This window comes from Leptinotarsa decemlineata, unplaced genomic scaffold (assembly GCF_025532065.1).
Source record: "Leptinotarsa decemlineata unplaced genomic scaffold, Ldec_3_MD MMD2_P_RNA_scaffold_4, whole genome shotgun sequence".
NCBI classification, from domain to species: Eukaryota; Metazoa; Arthropoda; class Insecta; order Coleoptera; family Chrysomelidae; genus Leptinotarsa; species Leptinotarsa decemlineata.
The window spans coordinates 3224743-3240469 of record NW_027412531.1 but is presented as its reverse complement, the minus strand read 5'-3'; the positions used below and the strand labels follow the sequence as shown (position 1 = coordinate 3240469).

General features: G+C 36.4%; 1 long non-coding RNA gene across 1 annotated transcript; it reads left to right on the top strand.

The window, feature by feature from the left end:
* The first annotated feature begins 279 nt into the window (after positions 1 to 279).
* Positions 280 to 7102, top strand: LOC111515056 (uncharacterized). Its single transcript, XR_012468443.1, has 2 exons — positions 280 to 701; positions 6888 to 7102. It is a non-coding gene; the product is annotated as an uncharacterized lncRNA (long non-coding RNA).
* Positions 7103 to 15727: the final 8625 nt, after the last annotated feature.

The window sequence follows — 15727 nt, the reverse complement described above, 5'->3', positions numbered from 1 at the left end:
AAGCGGAACACGACCAACTCCCGCCAAACGGTCAGCTCCAGCTGAAAACCAATGAAGCGGGAGAGGGAAGAGGGAAAGGTGAAAGACGATTGTGGATACTAACAATCGAAATGTCGTGGTGAAGTAACTTGGTTTGGAATCTTTCAATTTTTAATTTTCATTCCTTGTTAATAATTTTTAATTTTTTCAGCTCGTGTTATTAGTTCAATTTTTTTGGTTGATGCTTGTATGTTATTTCATTGTAATTTCAGTTCATTGCTTAATGAAATTGTTGCTAATCTTTTTAATTTTTTTCAGATTCTTTTAGAGATTTCAAATCAATTTATATCATTGTAGACAATGGAAGTCCGAACCAATATCCATATGTGAATTTTTACACTCTGCTTTTTAATGTTGGGTTATCATTAAATGCTGATTCAGGCAATCTCGATGTGTTCAAAGTCCTCCAAAATTCGGCAGTTTCAAATTATTTATCACTTCTGTGTTTATTTTTCTGCAAACATGATGTAACATAAAAGTAAAAGGGGATTACCCCCAGTAATAATTTACTATATAAACTGAAGTGTGAATGAATACCTTGTTCATTATTGTGGAAACAACTTACGAAATGAAAATCTCACTGTTTTTCTTATTTGTGTTTCTGGCAGCTGTCTGCGTTCTTGGTACTAACGGCCATTCATTAACAGATGGACATGAAATAGGTAAGGAATAATCAAAATCAAAATCGTATATTTACAAATTTACAGTTTTGTTACAATTTATTTTGTGGGTGTATGTATTTGTGTAGGGCCCTGCTATAGGCTTATGCCTCTTCAGGGTGAGTGAGTTGTATGTGTGTATTGTGTTTTATGTTGGTGTTTGTGTTGTGTTGTATTTGTGTTCCAATTTTCTTAATTAATTATTATGTTGTTCCATGTGGTAGTCCGGGTACGTTGCAGTGGTCGGTGGTCCATAAGTTGTGCCTTGGTACGGGTTTTTGGGCCGGGGTTGCGTGTGTAGAGATCTTGGTAATTCCGGGGCGCTGCGGTCAGGTATCCGCTATCTGTATCCCAGTGGGAGATCCTCTAGGATGTCCTGGATCGGCTCCGGTGGGTCTTCCATCGCGCCCAGGAGTCTGGCTGGGGGAAAGGGGAGCTTTTTCCTAGGTTTCCTTCGGGATCCACCGCGGGGGATCCATGGCGATGTGAGCGTGTCGATGGCATCGGTGTTGTTGCTGCTCATCGTCCTGGTCGCATATCGTCCTCGGAGTTCCTGAAATCTATGGTTGATTGGTGTAGTATTTATGTGGTTGTATAAGTGTTGGTAAGGGTATCGGTAGTGTAGGTTATGTATGTTTCGTAGTATTCGTCGTTCAGTCGTAAGGATGCGGTGGGACAGTCTCGGAGGAAGCGTACAGTATACCACTGCTTTGTAGTCGAGGACTGGTCTTATATAGGTATTATAGGTATGAAGCAGTGTCCTACTGTCGCATCCCCCAAGTTTTCCTCTCAGAGCCTTTAGAAGGTTAGCTCTCTTCCGGACTTTGTCCAGAGTCTCTCTCAGGTCGATTTCCCAGTTGAGGGTCCTCGTGAAGGTGACCCCCAAGTAGGAAACCGAGTCCTGGAGTATGAGTTTTTCCCCCAAAAGTCTGAGATTCAAGTTGTCCGGGTTGAGTTTGGGACGGGTAGAGGTGTTAGGGTGTCGGAAGAGGATTGTTTGGGTTTTAGTGGGGTTGATTTTGATACGCCATTTGTTGCACCACTGCACGAAATGGTCGATCATATTTTGGGCTTGAATTTGCAAGCGGCGGGTGTTGGGGGCGGAGGAGTATAGAAAGGTGTCGTCGGCATATTGGAGGATTTTGTGGGTTATGGGAACATCGTGAGCGTAGATGAGGAATAGGGAAGGGGCGAGTACTGATCCCTGGGGGACTCCGGCTTTAGGGGAGAAAGGGGTGGATAAAGCTCCACCGACTTTGACGCGGATAAGTCGGTTGGATAAGTAGGATGCAACTAGTCGGATAAAGTGATGAGGAAGATTGATTTGGATAAGCTTCCAGATCAGGCCCGCGTGCCAGACCTTGTCGAAAGCCTTTTGAATGTCTAGGGATATTGCAATGGTGCAGAAAGAAGCGTTGATATTTTGGGATATGTGGGTGTGAAGTTCGACTAGTGCGTTCTGGGTAGAATGTTCGGTCCTGAAACCATGTTGATAGGGAGGAATAATGTTGTGAAGTGTGAGGAAGTCGTTCAAACGGTTAGTGATCAATCGTTCCAGAAGTTTTCCAAGGCAGCTAAGCAAGCTGATGGGTCTGTAGGAGTCGGGGTTAGTAGGATCCTTGTGGGGTTTAGGGATTAGAATTGTGTTGGCCTGTTTCCAGGCGCTTGGAAAGTAGGCGTGTGCGAGACACGCATCTAGAATGTGTTTGATGAATGGGATTGCTGAGGCGGGGAGGTTTTTCAGAACACGGCGGTTAACCGAGTCTGGTCCAGGAGCGGTATTTCTACCACTGTGGATAGAGTTGAGGATGTCTTCCTCGCTGAATGGGGATCTTAAGGGACAGTTGGCGTCGAGGGGGATTTGACCTGGGTGCCTGCCCAACTGCGCCGGCACCTGTTGGTGAATGAAGTTAAGGAAATGGTTATCGAATTGTGGGTCTATAGGAAGTCGGAAGGTTTTTTCGAAATTTTCACGGAAGGCTTCGGCTTTGTCGGGAGGGGTGGAAATGATGTTACCGTCAATCACCAGGTGACTGTCGGTTTTCCGTTTTTGTCCTGTCAGGACTTTGAATTTGTTCCAGAAAGCCATTCCATCTCGGTAATCTAGTTTTTTAGTCTCCTCTATCCACCTTTTCTGGGTGAAGTAGTTGATGAGGAGGCGTATACGAGCGTTAAGACGGTTCCACTCGGTTTTGAGGACAGGATCCCTGGTACGGACGAAAGTTCTATATAATTTGCGTTTGTTTTTGATGAGGTTAATGAGGAAAGGGGGAAGTGGAGATTGATCTATTCGTCGGGTGGTCGTAGGAGTGGATAAGTCGTCGGATTCTGTGATAATCTTTTGAATTGATTCGATTTGGGAGTCAATTTGTTTGGAGTGGTTTAGAGGAGGATTGTTTAGAGTAGATAGTTTTTGGGTAACGAGAGATTGGAATTGTTTGACGTCTGTGTATCTATGGTTTTTGTAGGTAATGGTTTCAGGAGTGGTAGGAGTAGGGAAGTTTAAGGAAGTTTTGATTATCAGGGGGAGGTGATCCGACGTGATAGTGTCACCGATATAGGCCAGATCATCGACCGTCTCTATCAGCCTCTCAGAGCACAAGATGTGGTCGATGATAGAGGCCCCCCGGTGACTCAAAAACGTCGGGTCGGTGCAGGGGATTCTATATAGGTTGTATTCTAATAGTAGGTTGGCTAGTAGACGGCCGTTGGCATTGGAGTTGGAATCTCCGAATTGGGTGTGACGAGAGTTGAAATCGCCTATTAGGAAAGCTTTAGGGAGAGAAGATGCATATTCAATTAGGTCTCTGGAAAGAGTTTGTGTTGGATGATTGTAATGAGCTATGATAGTTATGTTGCCGGAGTTTGATAGAAGGTCTATCGCTAGGCAGTCGAGTTCGGATAGGTTAGGGGGAAGGGAGTGTAGTTTGTGGGGAAGTCAACGTTTTGTTAGTATAGTGATGCCACGAGAGTGAGGGTCTTTAGGACGGTGGGTTGTATTAAAACCGGAGAAGTTGGGAGCATTTTTGGTAAGTGTATCGGTAATACATAGGATGTGGATTTTGTGGATATGGAGTAGTGTTTTAGTGTGTTGTCTTTTTCGGTTGAGGCCCTGGGCGTTTACAGTACCGAGGATGGTAAGGAATAATGTATGTTCTATTGATATATCTTATCATAATAACGCAGAGTTGCCAACCGTAGAGGAATTCCGCTACCGTGGCGGAATTTACTCGACGGTAGCGGCGTAGCGGATTTGAACATAAAGTAGCGGAATTTTCTACAAATAATCAATATTTTTAAAAAATATGGAAGAAGGAGAAGATGCAGTATCATCACTCGAAGCTAACAGCTGACAATTGAATGATTGAATGCACAGTCAATACGTTATAGTCTTAGTAGCTGAGGCCATTACATGATGAAAGAGAAGATGAATGATTTCTATCATAAACTATATACTCTCCAATATCTTGAAACTAAAAGTCTCGACTGTCTCAAGTATTATGAATTATGTGGAACAAATTGTAGCTCGAGCGAAATCATTATTTCAAGTTAAGAAATATTTAGTCGAAACGACAGCTTTCAAAACTTAACTGCTGTAAATTTAGAAAATTAGGTACCATCTACTAAGTTGCGTGGTTGAAAATTAGCATGATCCTGATTCCTGACATTAGTGAAAGTTCAGTTTTGTGGTATCTAAACGGTACAGAAACTGTAAGTTCTGTAGTATTTAATTTCGGATAAGGCGCATGCGCGAACTGATTTCGTCAGATATACAAGCGTAGCGGAATTTTGGTTCATGTGTAGCGATTTTATAGTTCATCCAGTTGGCAACACTGTAATAATGTTAGGTCGGTGATAATTTTTGAATTTTGATAAAAATCCGTGAAAGAGATTATAAAATTCATAGTTTCTTCTATACCCATTTGCTATTAAGACTGTGTTGAATATGTTGCAGTGACCTGAAACAGCATTTTCTTATTAATCAGTGGGTTATGCTTGAAGACAAACAGTGAACAAATCTAAAGAAATAAACTTTGAATGTTCAAGCTAGTCTCAGATATACCTACACAGTAGGTTGAATGTATAATTACATCATACATTCACATATATGTGAATACTGAATTATACAGAAGACACTTTTCTCTACTAAGTTTGTATTTCAAACATTCGTTGTGGATTAAAAATGAGATATCATTCACATGAGTTCTACTTTAAATGAATGGTAACAAATTGTATTTGTATCAAGATGGAGTAGTAGAAAGCCAAAAACTTTCTTTCCCAAAAAGTAATCACTCCTAAAAATATAAACCCTTCAATTCAAATAAGATCCTCTTGGCTGAGATTAAATCAAATAGGTGAATGAATGTAATTACGATGTCACCGATAACATAAGCAGATCAAGCTTATTCCGTGACATTAAAAATCGTAATTCATGAATGAATTGTGTATATTTTCTATAATGTTATCCAATTTGGTACTGAAGAGCCTTGGGGCAAGTGTCTTGAGGCGAAACATCGATACAAACTGAGTAGAGAAAAGTATTTTCTGTATAATTCAGTATTCATATAGAAGTATTTGTTTCGAAAGAATTTTTTCCTTTCGTGTAATTCAATGTTTATATGAAAGTAGCTGTTTCACGAATACTTCCTGTTTGTGTCCGAAAGTTACTTCTTTGCATGATCTACATATCCACGTATAGATTACTTCCTTCCTTTCTTTGGAAAATTCCCTCATCCTTTTTTTGTATCAAGATGGAGTAGTAGAAAGCCAGAATCTTTCTTTCCCAAAAAATAGGTATTTATACAATGTTTGAATACAGAAACTATTGTAAACTCATCAATACAGTTCATTGTATGATTTTCATCACGAAAGGTTTTACAAAAATCGCATTATTAATTAACTTTTGAGGAAGCAATTTCGGCCAGTTCTATGCAATTAGAAACTATTTCATTTGTATCCATTTTTTGCGTTTATAGTAATAACAGTTTCATTAATTCGGACTTCCATTGTCTAATATGATATAAATTGATTTTAAATACCTGAAAGAATCTATGAAAAATGAAAAAAGAAATTAACTGAAAATTAACAATTATATTTAACAAAAAAAAAAACTGAAATTACAATAAAATAAAATACAAGCAATAACCAAAAATCAAAAATATCAAGTTGGCTCAAGCTGAAATCATCGTCAAGGAAGAACATAGGTTTAGGAGGAAATTCAAAGAAGCCGCATATATGTTGTCCAACAAAGCATTCAGTTGAGCTAGCGTAGAGATACGTAACATATAGAAATCTCTAATCAAGCGGAACACGACCAACTTCCGCCAAACGGTCAGCTTCCGCTAAAACCGATGATGCGAAGCGAGGGACGAGGGGATAGGTGAAAGCACTCGAATGACCTATAAATAGTCAGATCTCGAAGGAATAGGTCCAGTTATCACCCGAAGACGATTGTGGATACTAACAATCGAACCGTCGTGAAGTAACTCAGTTTGGAATCTTTTAATTTTTTATTTTCATATCCTGTCAATAATTTTTTCAATTTTCATATGTTAATAGTTTAATTTTCTCTTTTATTTTTTGGTTGTTACTTGTATTTTATCTCATTGTAATTTCAGTTTTTTGGCTTAATATAATTGTTTTCCTTCAGCTTATCTCTTTTTCAATTTTTTACAGATTCTTTCAGGGATTTCAAATCAATTTATATCATATTAGACAATGGAGGTCCGAACTAATGGAATGTACCAAGAAACATTGTCAACTACCTTCAAACAAAAGTAATAGCAATACTAATGATGAAAACAAAAATTGGTGTCAAGTTAATGAATGGTCATAATTACAAGTATCAAAACCCAAGAGAATATTACCAGACAATTAATAAAGATGCATTTGTGAAGTATGCGGTCAGACGTCGCAGTCATGGAATGAGTTTTCAGCAAACATTTCATTTTTTTTAAGCAATATTTTGAAGGAGTTTTAATTTGAGCTTCAAAATATTGAGTTGCATATCCAACACATATATCTCTTCAACAAACACTTTTCTTGACAATAGTGGACTATAATATAGTAGGTATTTGAGTTGGATTCATATCATACTTTTTATTTGTCGAGAGGATACCGTTCAGCAAAATAAATTCCATGAATTATTATGAAAAATCAATTGTGAAACCAACTAATTTTTTTTTTCAGAAAACGGTGATGTGGAGGAGCATGTTGGAAGTCTACGAGTCAGAAGATCAAGATGCAATTCCAGCAATTGTGGTGGAGACTGTTTTTGTATTCAAGACTTTTGCTCTTGTCCTGATCGTAAATGAATTATTTCGAAGCAATTTACTTAGCTAGAATGGAAATACAGATACGATTCAACTTGATTATTATTCAACTCGAATAAAAACGTGAATACATTTCCGTGTTTCAATTTATCGCTAGCGATTCATTCAAGTTTTCAATTCTCACTTCTTTATTGATAATAATTATAATAATAATGAATTTTATTATTCTCAAAAAAAAACGACATGTTTTTAGTAGGGAATGTAACATACAAATTGTGAAAAAAACATACTGAGGATAATACAACAAATGAAAAAACTAATAAAAATATGAGAAACAAAAAAATTGCCAACCTATTCCAAGATATATTATTTTAGTGGTGTTTTGAATTTCGTATAATATACTACCATATACTACCATATACTAGAGATGCTACTCAAACCTAATGCAAATAATAATATTCTGCTAAAAACGGCAATTGATAATTCAGAAAATTTTACAAGAAATGATACCATTATCTTTTGGCCAAACACGATGGATACGCATTTGTTTGCCAAAATCTCATTAGGATTAAAACATACAAATACTATTGTAATCACGGAACCTTACCGATTTGATATTGATCACCCAAAGCATCTATATTAGTAATATGTCATTCACTGAAAAAAGTCATAACTGCAGATATGGAAATATATATATATATATATATATATATATATATATATATATATATATATATATATATATATATATATATACAGTACTCTCTGTATAGAACTGTACTGTATAGAACATTCTGGAATGTTCTATACATCGCCGTTTAGTCTTAAACAACTATGTACTATGTACTTTCTTGTTGTTAATTAGCAAAAAAATGGCTTCTTCACTACAATCGCGATCTACTAAACGAAAGCACGAAACTTTAACTTTAATGGAAAGTGGATAGTGGTGTGCCTTTTACAGACATAGCAAATCAGTTTCATATTGGGCGGTCAACAGTTTACGATATTCGGAAGAACAGAAATAAGATCGAAAACTATGTCACTAACGCCGAGTCTGGAATAGGAAAACGTCAAACGATGAGAATTGGTGAATATCCACAGTTGGAAGAAACACTTTTTTCGTGGTTTTTACAAGAGCGTCAACGTCACACACCGATAACTGCTGAAGTGTTGCGACAGAAAGCACTCCAGTTCTATGAGAAAATTTATAAGAAAAATGATTTCAGAGCTAGTGAAGGATGGCTTACAAAATTTAAAGCAAGATTTGGAATCAGGTTGCTGTCCATAACTGGAGAGAAATTGTCCAGCAATGAGGCTGCTGTATCACCATTTCTTGAAGTTTTTATGAAAAAAATTGAAGAGCTCAATTTGACGGCGGATCAAGTTTACAATGCCGATGAAACTGGCTCATTTTGGCGACTTTTACCACATAAAACGTATGTTCACAGAAGTGAAACGTCTGCTCCAGGCAGAAAAGTATCCAAGGAGCGGATAACCGTTATGCCTTGTACAAATGCAAGTGGCAGTCATAAGTTGAAACTCTTAGTTATTGGAAAATCTAAAAACCCTAGGCCATTCAAGAACATAAATCTCCCGGTTGTTTATATGAGTCAAAATAAAGCCTGGGTAACCAAAGATTTGTTTTACGACTGGTTTCATCATGTTTTCGTGCCTGAGGTGAAAAAATTTTTAAAGTCGCTAAATCTACCACAGAAAGCTCTTCTTGTGCTTGATAATGCTCCTGGACACGGCCCAAATGACGAATTATCATCTAGTGACGGCTGTATAAAAACACTTTTCCTTCCTGCTAATTGTACGCCTCTGCTCCAACCAATGGATCAAAATGTGATACAAATGATGAAAAACAATTACAAACAGAAGATTTTACTTAACGCCATAAGTCGAGAGGCAAACATTTCTGAAACTCTGAAAATGTTGAATATCAAAGATGAAGTTTTTACAATTTCTGATGCCTGGGACGAAGTTGGAGAAAGAGCAATCAAATCATCATGGAAAAAATTGTGGCCTAGAATTTGTGAAGATGATGACACTTGGGAAGAAGAGGATCTAATTCCATTACAGGAATTGATACAGTTTGCAACAAATCCTAATGCAGGTTTAACACGTGAAGATGTTGAAAATTGATTTGAAGAAAACCCAGTAATATATGAGACACATTTAACCGAAGATGAGCTTTTCATTTTTGTAAACCTACATACTAATACAAAATATATCTGCATATGAGTAAATATCTACATATGTTTTTTATTTTTTTGTTTCTAGACACTATAATCCGCCGTTTCCAGTAATCCGCCGATGGTCCGGATTTTATGGTGGCGGATTAGCGAGAGAGTACTGTATATATATATTTGAGTGCAACAACTACTTGAGGAAATCCAACTATAATTACGGCAACAGAATAAATCTTCGAGGAAAATTTTTCTTGAGTAAAGCCATTATGGAGTTTGTAAAAAAACTCAATCTAACGAAGACCTACCGGACAATCACCGATTGTAACGAGGAATCAAGCCAGGAGAAAACTCATGTTAAACCTAATATTCAACTGACCTCAAAATATCTTCAAAAAAATCAGAATTCCGGAAAACCAAACCAAACACTCATAGAAATGGATGACCTCGGTGGAGACCATCAGCTCAATACTTCAGAAGATAATTTTTTATACCCTCGATTGTCCCAGATTATACTGGATGTATGACAGAAAACAGTGGATGTACTTTGAATGAACCCTCAATAGCTCCAAACCATAACATACATGAAAAATTTTCAATGACAACAAATAATGGCCAAATAACCTAACCTCAAAATGTTTGACCACCATTGACAGTGTAAAAGAAAAGGAGTTAGTGAGTATGTACCATATTAACATACAAGGTATAGCTAACAAAGTTGAAAAAATCAATGCTTTTTTTATTGACAATAGCTACGACGTTCTATGTTTTTCCGAACATTGGCAGAGTGAAGAGTGTCTCAAACTGATTAATATTCAGGGTTTTAAGCAGTTTTTGCAGGGCCACCAAAATACATGGTGGCTTAGCCATTTACCTAAACAACAGTAATGACTCGGGCCTAAAACACTTTCTTATTGACTTGAAAGAACTCAGTATTGAACAAGACTGTGAATTTACTGCAATCTACCTAACTCAGTTGAAAACGGCTGTCGTACTTGTTTATAGATCAGGTTTGGGCGATATCGATGTATTTTTTACGAATTGTGAAATTGCTCTACACCAGCTTACTAATAAATATGATAAAATAATAATTCTAGGAGACTTTAATGTAAACTTCAAAGTTGAATCCGAAGTCCTCTTAAACTTTACTTGCCTGTTAACTTCATTTGGTTTATCAGTCACAATTAGAGAAGATACCAGAGTAACGGCTACTTCTTCTAAGTGCATTGACAATATAATTACAAACATTACTGATGAATTGCTTACCACGGGTGTCAATGAACCCTGTTTATCTGATCATAGAGGCCAGTTTGCCAAAATCAATCTTATGAATAAACCACATGAAAATTATCATGAATACAAAAGACATATATCAGCTAACGGTATAACTAGGCTTAAAAATGACCTATGTGATATTAATTGGCAAATATTTTTTAGCGACCCAATTGATCCAAATTTTCTAGCAAATTTCTTAGTCACCAATTATAACAATCTCACATTAAAACTTTTTCCTCCGAAAAAATGTAAACGAAAAGTGAACAAATCACTGGTTCAATGGTTTTCAGATGATCTGAGATTGTTAAGAAATAATATGCACAGCCTCAAACAAATAGCAGACATAACCAAGACCCCAAATGGTTTCACAGCGTACAAACAGGTCAAAAAAGAATATGGTAATAAACTGATATCCTCTAAAAAATGGCGTATAATGAATACATTGCTTCGTCCAATAATAAATCTGAAGCTTGCTGGAAAATAATAAATTTCGAGAGAAATAAATACGATTCAAAACCAACAATCGTACTATCATCTGATGAGATGAACAACTTTTTCAGTAACATTGCTGATAATATCATTAATTCTCTCCCGTATGTTGCAAACGAGGAGCTTTTAAGTTTTAAAAAATTTTCTGCTCCGTGTAAGTCATTTTTCTTCCGACCCGTGCATGAGATAGAAGTTTTGGAAGCGATTAATTCACTGAAGGACACCAAATGTTCAGATACCCATGAACTCAATAGTCGAATACTAAAGGAAACCTCGTCTATAATAATCCAACCTCTTACTACACTGATCAATTTAATCTTATGTACTGGTATCTTTCCAGATATCTTCAAGTCTTCTAAAGTAGTGCCCCTTTTTAAAAAAGGTGATGAAAAAGCCATCGATAACTACATACCAATAAGTATTATTTCAATATTCAGTGAAGTGGTTGAAATTATAGTTAAGATTCAGCTCTATGCCTACTTTGAAAATAATAAATTTTTCAGCAACTCACAATATGGTTTCAGAAAGTCGCGCTCAACAATAGATGCAGTGTATGACGTCGTGTCTGGCGTGATTGAGGAACTCGAGCATGGCAATTACACAGCGTTGTTGCTTTGTGACCTGTCGAAAGCGTTCGACTGCGTCTCACATGAAATGCTATTGGAAAAATTAAACTATTACGGAGTTAGAGGTATTCCGCTTCACTAAATAAGAACATATCTTACTAATCGTCAACAAGCAGTGATGATCAACGGTACCTTATCAAACTATTAAGCATGGCGTTCCGCAAGGGTCTGTTTTGGGCCCGCTCTTATTCGTCATTTATGTGAATGACTTGTGCAAACATATGTTGCCGTTCAAATCGGTTCTTTTTGCGGACGACACCACTTTCATTCTATCGGATAAAAATAATGATATGTTACAGTCTCATCTCGACGAGATATCTAATGATGCTAACCAGTGGTTTCTATCTAATAAGCTGAAACTAAATTGTCAGAAAACACAATACATCCAGATTTCTGCTAATAATCAAACTATCTCTAATTGTGAAACTAATAAAGTTAAATTACTGGGCATTACATTAAATAATAGAGTTAACTGGTCTGCACATATTTCTCAACTGAAGAGAAAACTCTCGGGTTCTCTATTTGTTCTTCGCCAATTGAAGTACATAACTAGTGCAAATATATTAAAAACCCCATACTTTTTCACTGTTTCACTCACATATCAGTTATGGGGTACAACTTTGGGGAAATTCATGTCATTCCATTCAAATATTTAGGATGCAAAAGAAGGCATTGAGAGTGCTGGCTAATATTGGATACAGGGATCACTGTCAAGAATATTTCAAAAAACTCAGAACTATGTCATTGCCAACTTTATTTCTATATCACGTCTTGATTGAAATCCATAAGAAGAAACCGTCTTTGACGAAACAATGTCATATCCACGAACATAACACACGAAACGCTCACAACATTAGATTAAATCGATTTCGTCTTCACTTTTCGCAAAAAAAATTCATAGATTACTCTCTCTATAATATTTTGCCCCAAGATTTCAAAGAACTCAGTCTGAACACATACAAGAGAAAACTGAAAAATTATTTGTTGAGGCATTGCTTCTATTCTGTCGATGACTTCAGAACACATTTTTGTGGTAACATACAAGTCACTACTTCTTTTTGATTTTCAAAGTTTTCACATATGATATTGTTGTGTAAATTTTAATTTGTGAATGTTGTGTGAATTTTAAGTTGTAAATTTCAAATTTAAAGCCAAACATGACTTGCTACAAACATATTGTATTATGTAACGTAGTCAAATAAATATTATTATTATTAATTCAATTTTTTATATTGTTAGGTATTTTATTATAAAAATTAACTCCCATAATGAAATTTTTTTACCAAATTTGCTTTTGTGTGGTTGTGAAACTATATTTTGCATTTGCCGTATATACTGATCATAAATTGAGTTGATTTCGTCGAAACTGAATGTTTTTTATTATTCTTTACATTATAAATGAACATGCAAATCTGCAGTGATAGCAGGCAAGCCCTATTAGCCTTGAACAGACAACGTGTTACCTCAGGGCTAGTACTAGAGTGCCACCAAGATTTAGCCAAAGCCTCAGTAGATAATAACATTATCCTGGGGCAGAATGAAGATTGTTTCTTCATGATGGAAGAGCCCACTGTATATAAATATGTTGTAGTTGTTATTTAAAAACATTCGAGTTTGTTTACTTGTCAAAATATACGTTCCAAAAAAGTCATCAAGTATATTCAATTATATTCGATCTTATACAAATTGTATCAGATTATGGGCCCAGAATTGCACATTTGATCATTTTTGTTATTCTTGTACTGCAATTAGATGGCATAATGAGTTAGATATACCTGTTCCTGATAAAATGTCCATATCAAATACTGCCGTCTCAGCCTCTTTCGAAAAACTCGAGAGAAGTGAAAATTATATGACTGCAAGTACGCCATGAAAATTCATCTCATCAATGGCGAACTGTTGGAATTATGTAAATGGAACAAAATATGACAAAGAAGCCGGTTTTGACGGTAAAAGTAAACGAGCACTTGGCTCCATAGTGTCTGGTGTGAAAACTCATATCTACACTGAACTGAGGAAATTGAAAACAGGCAAAGAAGTGTGGGATCGCTTAGCTAAAATCTTTGAACCCAAAGGATTTTCAAGAGTTGCTGCTTCAATCGAACAATTGGTAATGATAAAGTACAATGACTGTAGAGGCATGGATGATTACCTTTCTAAAAAAGTGAAATTAGCTCAACAACTTAAAGCAATCGACCACGAAATAAAAGATGATGTCTTAGCTGCACTTCTTTTTGTAAGTCTTTCGGATTATTACAAACCGTTAATCATGGCTTTGGAAAATTGTGGTGCTCAACTTACAATGTGAAATTTGATTTTTTTTGGACTCTGTGAAGTACTAACTTCACATCAAATTTTTTGGATTAGTTAGGCTATGTCCGAAAGAAAACATGAATTCGGCCTTTTGCACGAAGGAAAGGTCTTAAGTAGGTTTATCTTAGAATTTTGAGAGTAAGCTGCTTTTATTTTCTTTTCTAGGAGGTTACGAAGTTGGAGTTTTGAAAGAAAACTCGACTTTCTAAATAAAATATTATATTGAATAATAAAAAAATTGAATAAAACTGAGGAACAACAAAACAACAAAAAAATGTAATAATGAGAATCGGTGGATGATAAACAAAACGGAGGAAAACAAACTAAATTTCTCGTATGCAAGACACTAAACAATTGAAAATAACTAAACAGTGTACTGAAGGTACTACTAGTTTTTACTTCCTAACGTCAACATCTATTTTTGCGTGCCTTCGCCGACTATGCTATCGTATACGGAGAGTGATTGTAATACTCAGCTCGACCAGCCTATGACATTTCAATACTGGCTTGAAACTTTAAAAAAATCAAAACACACGAAAAACATTTGCGCCACTCTGTATACTACTTTTTGGCTAACTTCTTCCCAAAATTCATACAAATGTTATTCAGACAAGTACATAAATCTCACCAACGACTATTTTCCAAATTTTTTTCTCGGCTAATCCAAAGGTTTCGATCTCGAATGGACGCAGTAATCCGTTATTCAATGTTGTGGAAAAACCTCACTTCACGGAGAGAATTCACTCGCTTTACCGGCCACGGTAGACAAAATTATTATTTCGAAATTTCACTATGAATCCGCCAGATATACGCTCAAATTAACACTTCTTTATTTCCCTAATAAACCCAAATAAATCGCGCTATTTCTCCAATCTTTAAAACATTACTTATTATCGCTCAAATAAGACGCTCGACCGCGCGTTGTTTCCGCTCTATCCCCTCGATACGCGGCATCGCGACTTTTTTTTTAAATCTTTTAACTCGCTCCCCTACGCTTAAAGACCTCCGTCCACGACTTTTCTTTTCCCACTGCCTCTTGCCGGCCACTTTTTCAAGATCCGTTTCCCTGTTCCAAAATCTTCGTCACCTCCCTCGACCAATTCCGGGAGGCTCTCTTTCTCTCGGGGTCAACTTCAATTAGTCGAGATCATGATTAATTAACCCATAACCTCGCCTTTTTTTTTAATGGACGCTAAGCTCGGTTTCAAGTCTCAGAATTCCGACTTCCCACGAAATTGTTCACTCAGCAAAACTTCGAAAGCCTTTTGTTTAGATTACTGTCGCCAATCTACAAGTCTTTATGAGCTTAGCTGTTTATCTTATCCAAGATTTCCGTCCAGCGGTCCCGTATTTGAAATAATAATATATGACCCACAAGTGTTCTTACATAAACATTTTCTCCTTCTCGCTAGTTAGCCGATAAATTTCAAACTGTTATTTCCTTCATGACTGAAATCTTTTTTTTTGTTTTTTTTTCTTAAAGCGATAATTTTTTTTCGAACGTCGCCGGTGAAATTTGTGGATTTCATGCAAATGACTCTATGTTTTAAAATACTGACATTGCTAGGTATTACAACAACAGACTTGGTAAAAGAACGTCTTTCTGCAGAAGCAGTCAATTTTGAAAACAACAAAAGAACCCGCCTTCCTGATGAAGAAAGGACCAGTTGAAAAAATGTTCAAGAGAAAATGTTACATCTGTCATAGAGTAGGTCATCGAAAAGAAGTGGAAAGACGAATGTAGCTCACATCAATGAATCCGGTTTGATTATACAATAGTTACTGCTTCTGGAGAGAAGTTTGATATAGAAGAAATTGGTGAAATTACTGTTCTTTTGAATGTCAAAACTCCAATCCGTGACATA